Here is an 11,708-nt window from a genome sequence, read left to right as displayed (position 1 = left end):
TTCATGTAAATGTGGACTATGAGTGGTTTCTATATATAGTCATTTAGTCCTTACTATTGCAAGAATGCTTTGTGTAATAAAACATTCATATCGAAAATACTGTTACATTTATCTCTCTTTCTTCTGCATTTCTCTTTCTTCTTGCTCTTTAAAGCTTGATTTCTCAGTTTGTTAAAGTTGTTCATATGGTATTAGAGTTGGGAAGGCTTGTTATCGCCGCTAATCTCTAAGTTTCTTTCATTGCTAATCAATTTCTGACGTTCTTATCGCATCAAAGCTCTAGGTTTTCAAGTTTAGAGGTTCAAGATTACAGAACCAAGGTTGGTGCTAGTTGATTGGTGCTCATCGTATGAATTGGGTTTCTCTCAGGTGATAGTGACACACCCCGACCGAGATCAAGGCATGCTGGCCATCGCATAAGAGTGACGAAGCCATGTGCACAGTGTGGAAGCGATAGAGATAAGAAATATACGAATAATAAAAACCAAATTACTAGAGTGCACTACTAAACAGAAAGTGATAGAAGTTAGTTACAAACGTAAACACTCCTAATCAGAGCATAGCAAGTCTAGATGCAGTCCAGTAGGACAAGTACTAGTTATACGGTACCAGAAATGTCCTACTATTATTTAGATAGGTCGGAACTGCCGACGTCCTCAAGCCACCAACAACAAGCTTACTTAAAACCTGGAGGGGCGCAAAATAGAAAATGTGAGTAGGCAAAAACAAATGTTTTACAAAATCATTTTCTTTATCAATATATCTAATCCCTCGCTGTAAAACATGTATAATTTTTCCCAGAATTAGAATATAAGCATATAAATAATTTATATATATATATACACACACACACACATATATATATATATATATATATATATATAATCATATCAATTCAATTCATGCTTCACATAATCATATTCATATGTATGCCATAACAAAATATAACTAAGTAAACAATCTAGGTAAGAATGATTTCATAGAAATATGATATGTTAGCCGGAACCTGATAGGAGCATATTTATACGACTTAGTTAGCTTGTTTTCTTGCTTTTAATTAGCTAAACTATGATAATTATAGTGTTTAAAGTTATTTTCGTGCAATTTCAGGTTTTAGTGTCAAAGTATGCAAAAAGAAGCAATTTGGAACATTCTAGAGCATTTTTGGGCCAAGATTGGATTGTGCAAGCATGGAGGCATGAGGATGGACGAATTTGAAGACAAAAGAGGCTATGAACATGCTAAAAATCTGGTGAAACAAATTCAAGTTGCAAGAAGGGATAAATTTCTAGAAGGATTGACCAAAACTTCACTCAAAACCAAGAAATTCTTCAATGCCGTGGGCATTGATTCACTTTCACCAGAAATTTGAGTGATGATGCAATGCTTAAATCACCATGACATGTGAGTGGATGATGCAATGCTTAACTCACCATGACATGTGAATGGATGACTCAATACCTAACCCACCAACAATTCCCACTCTTTGCCATGCTCACCTACTCAATTCCACCAGATTTTTGTGTTAAACAAGTCCATCCTTTTCCTATAAATACCATGGCAGCAACCTCATTCAAATCATCCAGAAATTAACCATTCTCCAAGCCTTCCCTTGCCTCTCCCTACATATCTAAACCTTCCCCATCCATTCCTCCATATAACCAACCATTCAACCACCATAACCACCTTGTGCCGCCACCATTGAAGGAGAGGAAGAGTAGTGCCGTGCTTATGCAATCTGCAACTATTAGAGTGTTTGGAATTCTTTCTTCTTTTAATTCTATGTTCATGTTTAATTTAACTTGTTGTTCAATTATGTTAAACATGTGGAACTAATTTCTTTTTAGTTAGAGGCAAATTTGAAGCCATGGACATATGTTAGTTATGATTTGTTTTACTCCAGTTATGAATTCATGAACTTTAGATGTGGTTTACTTTTCTGTTTTGATTAAGAACTTGTTTATGTATGTGGGTTGAGGGTCGACACTTAATTTGCATGCCTAAACTTGATGCTAGGATATAAGGGAATTTCACCTAATCGTTATGAACTTATATTCATGAGCAATAAAGATCGCTAGTCACGATTGTGTTTAAGTAAACCCTAGGCTGGATTAACATGCGTATTCCATAGTTATGAATGCCTAGTCAATGTTTATGATTTCCGTTGAACTTAATGATCTTTGTTGAATGTCTCTATCATGCGTATTCCATAGTTAGGGACTTTGATGAGGAATAATTTGGTTGTAATGCGTATTCCATTCAATCCAATGAATCTAGGGAAATCTAAGAGTTAATTTAAGCGGACCTAATTAACTTGGAACATTGTCATTCATCGTTTGTTGAAGTCATAACTGGGAATCAAATTATATGCATATGTTCATGTGTGGATAAGGAACCCTCTAACTAGTTTCCCATCATTCTATTTCATCACAATCTGTTTTGTTTTAAGTTTATTTTCAAAGTTTAAAGTTTTAAAGTTCAATTTTCGTCAAAACAAAACCCTTTGCTTTTAAGTCTTGCTTTTAGAGTCAAAACTTGTTTCCTTTAAATCTTTTGAGTCTTTTAAAGTTATATTTTCGTCCAAATCACTTGTTAGGTCTAGAATTGAATCTCTAACTAGTTTCTCATCATTCTATTTCATCACAATCTGTTTTGCTTTAAGTTTATTTTCAAAGTTTAAAGTTTTAAAGTTCAATTTTCGTCAAAACAAAACCCCTTGCTTTTAAGTCTTGCTTTTAGAGTCAAAACTTGTTTCCTTTAAATCTTTTGAGTCTTTTAAAGTTATATTTTCGTCCAAATCACTTGTTAGGTCTAGAATTGAATCTTTTTTATTGTTATTTGCTGTTTTGAGTGTTTTAAGTTAGTTTTGAGTTTATAGAGTCTAGTTTAGTGTTTTTGAGTCTTATATTTGTTGATTAGCATCCCTAGTTAATCCCCGGTCTAGAACGATCCCTACTTACATCATTACTACAATTGTCATCAATAAGGTTTAATTTGTGTGTCAAGTAATTCTCACATCAAATTTTGGCGCCGTTGCCGGGGATTAGCAAAAATTGCTAATCCCTTGTGTTTTTGCCGTGTGTATTTAGTGTAATTTACCTAGTTTTCTTATTTTGTTTTGTTTTCTTGGTTTATGAACTAATGCATGACGCGGAGTTCTCAAACTGTGCATATCTTGGACTTTAACGACGATTTTGAACGTGATTTGAGAAGAAAGAGGAGGCATCCCGAACCTAGTGAACCTAGTTCAAGTTCAGAGGCCGAATCTGAGTTTGAAGAAGTGAAAGAAGAAGTTATGGCAGCGGACAATCGGACCATTAAAGAGCTTTCGGCCTCGGGGTTGACCAATGCCGCACCATTATGCATTCAATACCCCGCGGCTGCCCAAGGCAAGACCAATGAATTCGAGTTGAAGTCAAGCATGTTGCACCACATTCCGAAATACCATGGGCTTTCCATGGAAGAGCCCAACAAGCATCTCAAGGAATTCGAGGTTGTTTGTTCGAGCATGACACCCATAAATGTCGACGGGAACATTCTGATGATGAAGGCTTTTCCATTCTCACTTTTGGAAAAGGCGAAGGATTGGCTTTACGAGTTAGCACCCGGAACGGTTACATCTTGGGACAGTATGAAAAAAGCTTTCTTGGAGAAGTTTTTCCCAACTTCAAGAGTTATTCTCTTGAGGAAACGGATTAGTGGCATCCAACAAGATCAAGGTGAATCGTTTCCTTCTTATTATGAACGTTTTAAATCACTTGTTGCTTCTTGTCCACAGCATCAAATGAAGGAGGAGTTGCTTATTCAATACTTCTACGAAGGACTCCTTCCCATGGAACGCCAAATGCTTGATGCCTCGGCGGGAGGTGCGTTGGTGGATAAAACTTCGAGGGCTGCAAAAGTTCTAATTGCCAACCGAGCACATAATGCACAACAATACGAAGGTGTTGGACAAAGAGACCCCCCACGGTCACAAGTGAATGAGGTAAGTTCTATGCCCGAAATTCAATCCCAATTAGCTAACCTTACTTCTATTGTTTCTCAGTTAGCCGAGGGAATGAAGATTCATGGACCAAGTGTGTGTGGCGTGTGCTCTATGCAAGGACATGCCAATGATCAATGCCCTCAATTGATTGAGAATGGGGGTTGGGAATCTGCCAATGCCGTGGGTTTTGGGAACCAAAATCAACCACGCCATGATCCATACTCTAATACCTACAATCCGGGGTGGAGGGACCATCCAAATTTCAAATGGCGGGATCCTCAACAACCCCAACAACAAGGAGGATTTAGGCAGCAACCACCGGGCTTTTATACAAAGTCATTCGTCCCCAATCAAAACCAAGTGCAATCTGCCCCAACAACCTCAGGTATGTCTTTGGATAATGATCAAGTTGTTAAGTTACTTACTACTTTGACGCAGGAAGTACAAACTCAAAATAAGGAGAGAAAAATCCAAGACAAACGGGTGGACAATTTGGAGAAGCAAATGGGTCAAATTGCCGAATTTATGGGACAAATTAGAGAACAAGGCAGATTGCCTAGTTCAACCGTTATGAACCCGAAGGGAGGATTTGAAACCGCTAAGGCCATCATATTAAAAAGTGGTAAACAGGTTGGAACGGACTCAAATACATCCAAATCAAGTCAAGACGAGGAGGACAAGTTGCTGCAAGAAGAAGCACAGGGAGCAAAGCCCAAGGCCAAGGATGACCAAACCTTGCCGAATTCATCTAGTCCTCCTAAACCGTCCCAAACCACCAAGGTAAGTCCCAATTCAACTTTTTCTACTTCTATTCCACTAAATGTACCCTTTCTTGGCAGGTTTAAGCAATCAAAGAAGGAATAACCCGAGAAGGACATTCTAGAGACCTTTCGGAAAGTTCAAGTCAATATCCCGCTCCTTGATGCGATTAAGCAAGTCCCGAGGTATGCTAAGTTTTTAAAAGAACTTTGTACAACAAGGAGAAGGATTTCGAACAAATAGGTGGTTCAAGTAAGTGAAAATGTCTTTGCTGTGTTACAAAGGAAATTACCCCCTAAATGCAAAGATCCGGGTAGTTTTACAATTCCGTGCGTTATTGGTAATACTAAGTTTGAACAATGCATGTTAGACTTAGGGGCTTCAATTAATGTTATGCCATATGCTATTTATGCATCTATGAACTTAGGTGAGCTTAAAAATGATGGTGTGATAATTCAATTAGCCGATCGTTCTAATGCATATCCAAATGGTGTTTTGGAAGATGTTTTGGTGCAGGTTGGTAACTTGATTTTTCCAGCGGATTTCTAAGTGCTTGACACGGAAGATTCACCCCATTCCACCCCATTGCCGATTCTATTAGGGAGGCCCTTCATGAAAACAGCCCGCACCAAGATAGATGTGTTTAAAGGAACTTTAACGATAGAATTTGATGGGGAAGTCATTGATTTCAATCTTTCTGAAAGTATTAAATTTCCTAAGGACGATCATTCTTGCTTTTCTATTGATATAATTGATGATTTGGCGCAGGATTTTCTCGATTGTTTGGAGAGGGATACACTTGAAACAACAATTGCACAAGGAATTGGGCAAAAATCTGGTTTTGCCGTGCCTAGAAGTGTGGAGGAGGCAGAGATAGTGGCTGCCCTTGAGTCACTACCTCAATATCATGGTAAGCCTTCTAACCCAATTTCAATTTCAGTCTCCACTAATAAGTTGTTACCCTCAGTAACTCAGGCACCCGTACTTGAGCTTAAACCGTTGCCCGATCATTTAAAGTACGTCTTTCTGGGAGATAACGAGACATTGCCCGTCATTGTCTCATCATCACTCACGGCCATAGAGGAGGAGAAGTTGATCCGAGTGTTGAAAGAGCACAAGACGGCCATTGGGTGGACTTTGGCCGATATTAGGGGAATTAGCCCGACTATGTGCATGCATCGCATACTTCTAGAGGAGGAGGCTAAACCAACTTGAGAGGCTCAGCGCCGTCTCAACCCTCCAATGATGGAAGTTGTGAAAAATGAGATTATCAAACTTCTTGATTGTGGAGTGATTTATCCGATCTCTGATAGTCGTTGGGTATCACCGGTGCAATGTGTTCCAAAGAAGTCCGGAGTGACAGTGGTGAAAAATGCCGAGAATGAGCTTGTGCCAACCCGTATCCAAACAGGTTGGAGAGTGTGCATTGATTATAGGAAGCTCAACGCCACCACAAGGAAGGACCACTTCCCTTTGCCGTTCATTGATCAAATGCTTGAAAGGTTAGCCGGTCATTCTTTTTATTGTTTCCTTGATGGTTATTCTGGATATAATCAGATTGTCATAGCGCCGGATGACCAAGAAAAGACAACTTTCACATGCCCCTTTGGTACTTTTGCTTATCGTCGCATGCCTTTTGGTTTATGCAATGCTCCGGCCACGTTTCAAAGGTGTATGGTAAGTATCTTTTCAGATTTTGTGGAAAAGATTATTGAGGTATTTATGGATGATTTCAGTGTGTTTGGTGATTTATTTGATGGTTGTTTGGAAAATCTCACAATAATTTTGAAACGATGTGTAGAAACTAACCTTGTGCTTAATTGGGAAAAATGTCACTTTATGGTTAGACAAGGCATAGTTCTAGGGCATATTGTTTCAGAAAGAGGAATTGAAGTGGATAAATCGAAAATAGATCTTATACGCTACTTACCCTCTCCTACTTCGGTTCGAGAGATTCGTTCGTTTCTTGGTCATGCAGGATTTTATAGGCGATTTATCAAGGACTTCTCCAAGATCTCAAACCCTCTTTGCCGTCTCCTCCAGAAAGATGTGGCGTTTGACTTCAACGAGGAGTGTGAGAAGGCGTTCAATCACCTCAAAGAAATGCTAACTTCGGCCCCTATCATAGTTCCACCGGATTGGAGCTTTCCTTTTGAGCTTATGTGTGATGCTTCCGATTATGCATTAGGAGCTGTTTTGGGGCAAATGAAGGAAAAGAGGCCGCATGTTATTTATTATGCCTCTCGGACTTTAAATGATGCACAATTGAATTATTCTACCACTGAAAAAGAACTTCTTGCTGTTGTATTTGCTTTAGATAAATTCCGTTCTTATTTGCTTGGTACTAAAGTTATTATTTATACTGACCATGCAGCATTGAAGTATTTGTTCACCAAGAAGGAAGCCAAACCACGACTCATTCGTTGGATGCTTCTTCTCCAAGAGTTCGATATCGAAATCCGGGATAAGAAGGGAAGTGAAAACGTGGTGGCTGACCACTTGAGCCGTATGGTGCATGAGGAGGATGTCGTGCCTATCATAGAAACATTCCCAGATGAGCAACTGATGTCCGTCAAGGTAAGCGGACCGTGGTATGCTGATTTGGTGAATTATTTGGTGTCTAAACATGTTCCTAGTGAATTACTTAAACACCAATGTGATAAATTGAAGAAAGAGGCACGGTTTTATGTGTGGGATGACCCGTATTTATGGAAATATTGCCCTGACCAAGTTATACGTAGGTGTGTGCACGATTCTGAGTTTAATGCTATTCTAACCTTTTGTCACACTTATGCTTGTGGGGGACACTTTGGCACTCAAAGAACAGCACTTAAGGTGTTAGAATGTGGTTTCTATTGGCCTACCATCTTTAGGGATGCTAGAACATTTTGCATGTCTTGTGATAGATGCCAAAGAACGGGCAATATTGGTCCTAAACAACAAATGCCGCAAACCCCCATTTTTAGTGTTGAAATCTTTGATGTTTGGGGTATTGATTTTATGGGTCCCTTTCCTTCGTCACAAGGGTTTCTTTATATTTTGCTTGCTGTGGACTATGTGTCGAAATGGGTGGAAGCAAAAGCCACCCGAACTAATGATTCTCGAGTGGTTGCAGATTTTGTGAAAACTAACATTTTTGCAAGGTTTGGAATGCCACGAGTGCTAATCAGTGATGGAGGTTCCCATTTTTGTAATCGAACCATCGAGGCGTTGCTCAAGAAATACAATGTCACGCATAAGGTGGCCACACCTTATCATCCTCAAACGAGCGGGCAAGCCGAGGTTTCAAATAGGGAAATCAAGCAGATTCTTGAGAAGACCGTGGGGCCTACAAGGAAGGATTGGAATTTGCGCTTAAACGATGCATTGTGGGCGTATCGCACTGCCTACAAAACCCCCATTGGGATGTCACCTTTTCGACTCATCTATGGGAAGCCATGCCATCTTCCTGTCGAGTTAGAGCATCGTGCACATTGGGCCGTCAAAACGTTCAATTTGGACCTTAATGCCGCAGGTTTACATAGAAAGCTTCAATTGTGTGAACTTGATGAAATCCGAAATGAAGCATATGAGAATGCCCGGATTTACAAGGAGAAAACGAAGGCATTCCATGACAAGATGATTCGTGCCAAGACGTTCTCTATTGGGCAGAAAGTGTTGTTGTTCAATTCTCGCCTTCGGTTGTTTCCGGGTAAGTTGCGTTCCAAATGGGTTGGTCCTTTTATTGTCACTAATGTTTTCCCTCATGGTGCAGTGCAAATCAAAAGTTCAAGGACGCAGCAAGAATTCAAAGTGAATGGGCATCGATTGAAGCCCTATTACGAGATGTTTGAGGAGCATGTCGTGGAGGAGGTACCCCTCCATGCCGTGGAACCTAGTCAAAGCTTAAACGAAGGTACCGTCCGGCTGAAAGACGTTAAAGCAAGCGCTTCTTGGGAGGCAACCCATGTGTTGAAACACGAGAAGAAGGAACTTTCACTCCAAACCCAGATTTGCGTCCCTAACCTATCTCTTTATTGCTATTACTTTGCCATTTGTGTTATGTTTGCTAGTTGTGTTAATCTATGTTTAAAACATTGAGGACAATGTTGGTTTAAGTGTGGGGGAGTAAACAAGCTGTTTTTGCATGAAATTCATGGGATTTTATCACCTATCACTTCACATGTTGTTTCTCACTGTTTTAAAGTGTTTTAGTGTTATATAACAGAAAACCCTAGAAAAATTCGAAAAAGTTTGAAAAATACCAAAAAGAGTCGTTTTTGAGTCATTTTTGTGTTTTAGGGTACCTTCCAACACAATGATGAGGATTTGGTTTTTAATTGCATAACTGTTGAAGTAAGTTACAAACATGGATGAAAGTTTGATATGCTCTTTGGTTTATGCTTAGTTGTAATTCATGAATTCACATGTAATCAAAAGAAAAATTAGTTTTTGTAACATGCTTGAAGGAAGAAACTCAAACTAACGCTACAACCCTGAGAGACTTGAGCTTTTAACGTTCTTTGGAGAGTTAATAATCTGTGCATTTGTTGTCTTCTAAAGTCGTTGCATGATCTCATTATTCTTTGCTTGGTTACTACTTAGAAGGCGTTTCATCATTTAGTTCCAAATACTAGAACTCATGTCCGTTTCATTCAAAGCATAAAATTGATTCGCATAACACATAACAAGATGAAGTTTTTAGTAAACCAAGAACCAAATAGCCGCACCCCATGTTCATTTGTTTTGTAGGTTTAAGCCCCGTTGAGCCTTGTTTAGCTTATGTTCTTTGTTAACCCACGTTATCCTTACCTAGCCTAGAATAGGACCATCCATGCCTTTGTTCTTAAAGCATAGTGAACATGACTTAGAATGAATTCCTTTTGATTATTCTTGTGCAGAAAAACAAGTGTGGGGGAAGGAATTTATGTGTGGGAATTTGTGCCAAAAGCAAGAATTGGGTACGAAAAAAAAAAAAATTATGGCAAAGAGGTCAAAATAAGAAAGAACTCACAAGTGTTGGTTGTTGAAGAAAGGGTCCAAAAAGTTAAATTAGACCCTAAATATTGTGTATTTCACCCCCTTGTGTGTCTAAGTGATTTTCTGCACGCAAAAGTGAATTCTAAGTGTCAAATTCATTACTTGTTTGCTATCGCTTTAAGAACTTTTGTTTATCCTTAACCTTTCTTTGTTAGCCAATACCCCTTAGCCCCGTTACAATCCTTAACTTCTATCTTGAGTGTTATGTATTTCAATATGTGGAGTTTGGGATTGGTTTGAGCATATGGTGTCCCTGGTTTGAGCATCTAAGTAGTAGCGTTCCATTCATGAGATCATATCTATAAATGCTTAATCATTCCAGAAAAGTGCTTCTTTTATAACATGTGTGAGTGTTCGTTTCCATGTTTACATCAATCTTCTCACATATACTTAGTATAGGGAGTGTAGTTAGAAAATCTGTGTGAAAATAAAAGTGTATCCAGTAAGGAATTGAGTGGATTCTCTAAGGCATGTTACTACGTCCATAATGTTGTTTTAAACAATTAAATGTGAGCTAGTGAATGGTAACTATGATTAAGTATATGCTCAAGAGTAGGGATGACTAAAATCTGTGGGAATAATGATCTTTGGCATGTTATGTATCGTTGGAAATCCCTGTAGCAAATGTTGGAAGGTTAGGTTATGTTTTGTTTGTTTTATTTTGCTCGAGGACTAGCAAAAGCTAAGTGTGGGGGAAATTGATAGGAGCATATTTATACGACTTAGTTAGCTTGTTTTCTTGCTTTTAAATAGCTAAACTATGATAATTATAGTGTTTAAAGTTATTTTCGTGCAATTTCAGGTTTTAGTGTCAAAGTATGCAAAAAGAAGCAATTTGGAACATTCTAGAGCATTTTTGGGCCAAGATTGGATTGTGCAAGCATGGAGGCATGAGGATGGACGAATTTGAAGACAAAAGAGGCTATGAACATGCTAAAAATCTGGTGAAACAAATTCAAGTTGCAAGAAGAGATAAATTTCTAGAAGGATTGACCAAAACTTCACTCAAAACCAAGAAATTCTTCAATGCCGTGGGCATTGATTCACTTTCACCAGAAATTTGAGTGATGATGCAATGCTTAAATCACCATGACATGTGAGTGGATGATGCAATGCTTAACTCACCATGACATGTGAATGGATGACTCAATACCTAACCCACCAACAATTCCCACTCTTTGCCATGCTCACCTACTCAATTCCACCAGATTTTTGTGTTAAACAAGTCCATCATTTTCCTATAAATACCATGGCAGCAACCTCATTCAAATCATCCAGAAATTAACCATTCTCCAAGCCTTCCCTTGCCTCTCCCTACATATCTAAACCTTCCCCATCCATTCCTCCATATAACCAACCATTCAACCACCATAACCACCTTGTGCCGCCACCATTGAAGGAGAGGAAGAGTAGTGCCGTGCTTATGCAATCTGCAACTATTAGAGTGTTTGGAATTCTTTCTTCTTTTAATTCTATGTTCATGTTTAATTTAACTTGTTGTTCAATTATGTTAAACATGTGGAACTAATTTCTTTTTAGTTAGAGGCAAATTTGAAGCCATGGACATATGTTGGTTATGATTTGTTTTACTCCAGTTATGAATTCATGAACTTTAGATGTGGTTTACTTTTCTGTTTTGATTAAGAACTTGTTTATGTATGTGGGTTGAGGGTCGACACTTAATTTGCATGCCTAAACTTGATGCTAGGATATAAGGGAATTTCACCTAATCGTTATGAACTTATATTCATGAGCAGTAAAGATCGCTAGTCACGATTGTGTTTAAGTAAACCCTAGGCTGGATTAACATGCGTATTCCATAGTTATGAATGCCTAGTCAATATTTATGATTTCCGTTGAACTTAATGATCTTTGTTGAATGTCTCTATCATGCGTATTCCATAGTTAGGGACTTTGATGAGGAATAATTTGGTTGTAATGCGTA

The 11,708-nt window shown here is 38.6% G+C and overlaps 2 long non-coding RNA genes across 2 annotated transcripts; both read left to right on the top strand.

Moving 5' to 3' along the window:
• The first annotated feature begins 1,018 nt into the window (after positions 1-1,018).
• On the top strand, positions 1,019-1,801 carry LOC126586393 (uncharacterized). The gene is made up of 2 exons (XR_007610788.1): positions 1,019-1,372; positions 1,410-1,801. It is a non-coding gene; the product is annotated as an uncharacterized LOC126586393 (long non-coding RNA).
• An 8,940-nt stretch (positions 1,802-10,741) lies between these two features.
• On the top strand, positions 10,742-11,389 carry LOC126586392 (uncharacterized). The gene is made up of 2 exons (XR_007610787.1): positions 10,742-10,827; positions 10,865-11,389. It is a non-coding gene; the product is annotated as an uncharacterized LOC126586392 (long non-coding RNA).
• The last annotated feature ends 319 nt before the right edge of the window (positions 11,390-11,708 follow it).

This window comes from Malus sylvestris, chromosome 10, assembly GCF_916048215.2.
Source record: "Malus sylvestris chromosome 10, drMalSylv7.2, whole genome shotgun sequence".
Lineage (NCBI taxonomy): Eukaryota > Viridiplantae > Streptophyta > Magnoliopsida > Rosales > Rosaceae > Malus > Malus sylvestris.
Note: the sequence above shows the minus strand (reverse complement) of the source record. Positions and strands in the feature narration are given on the sequence as shown.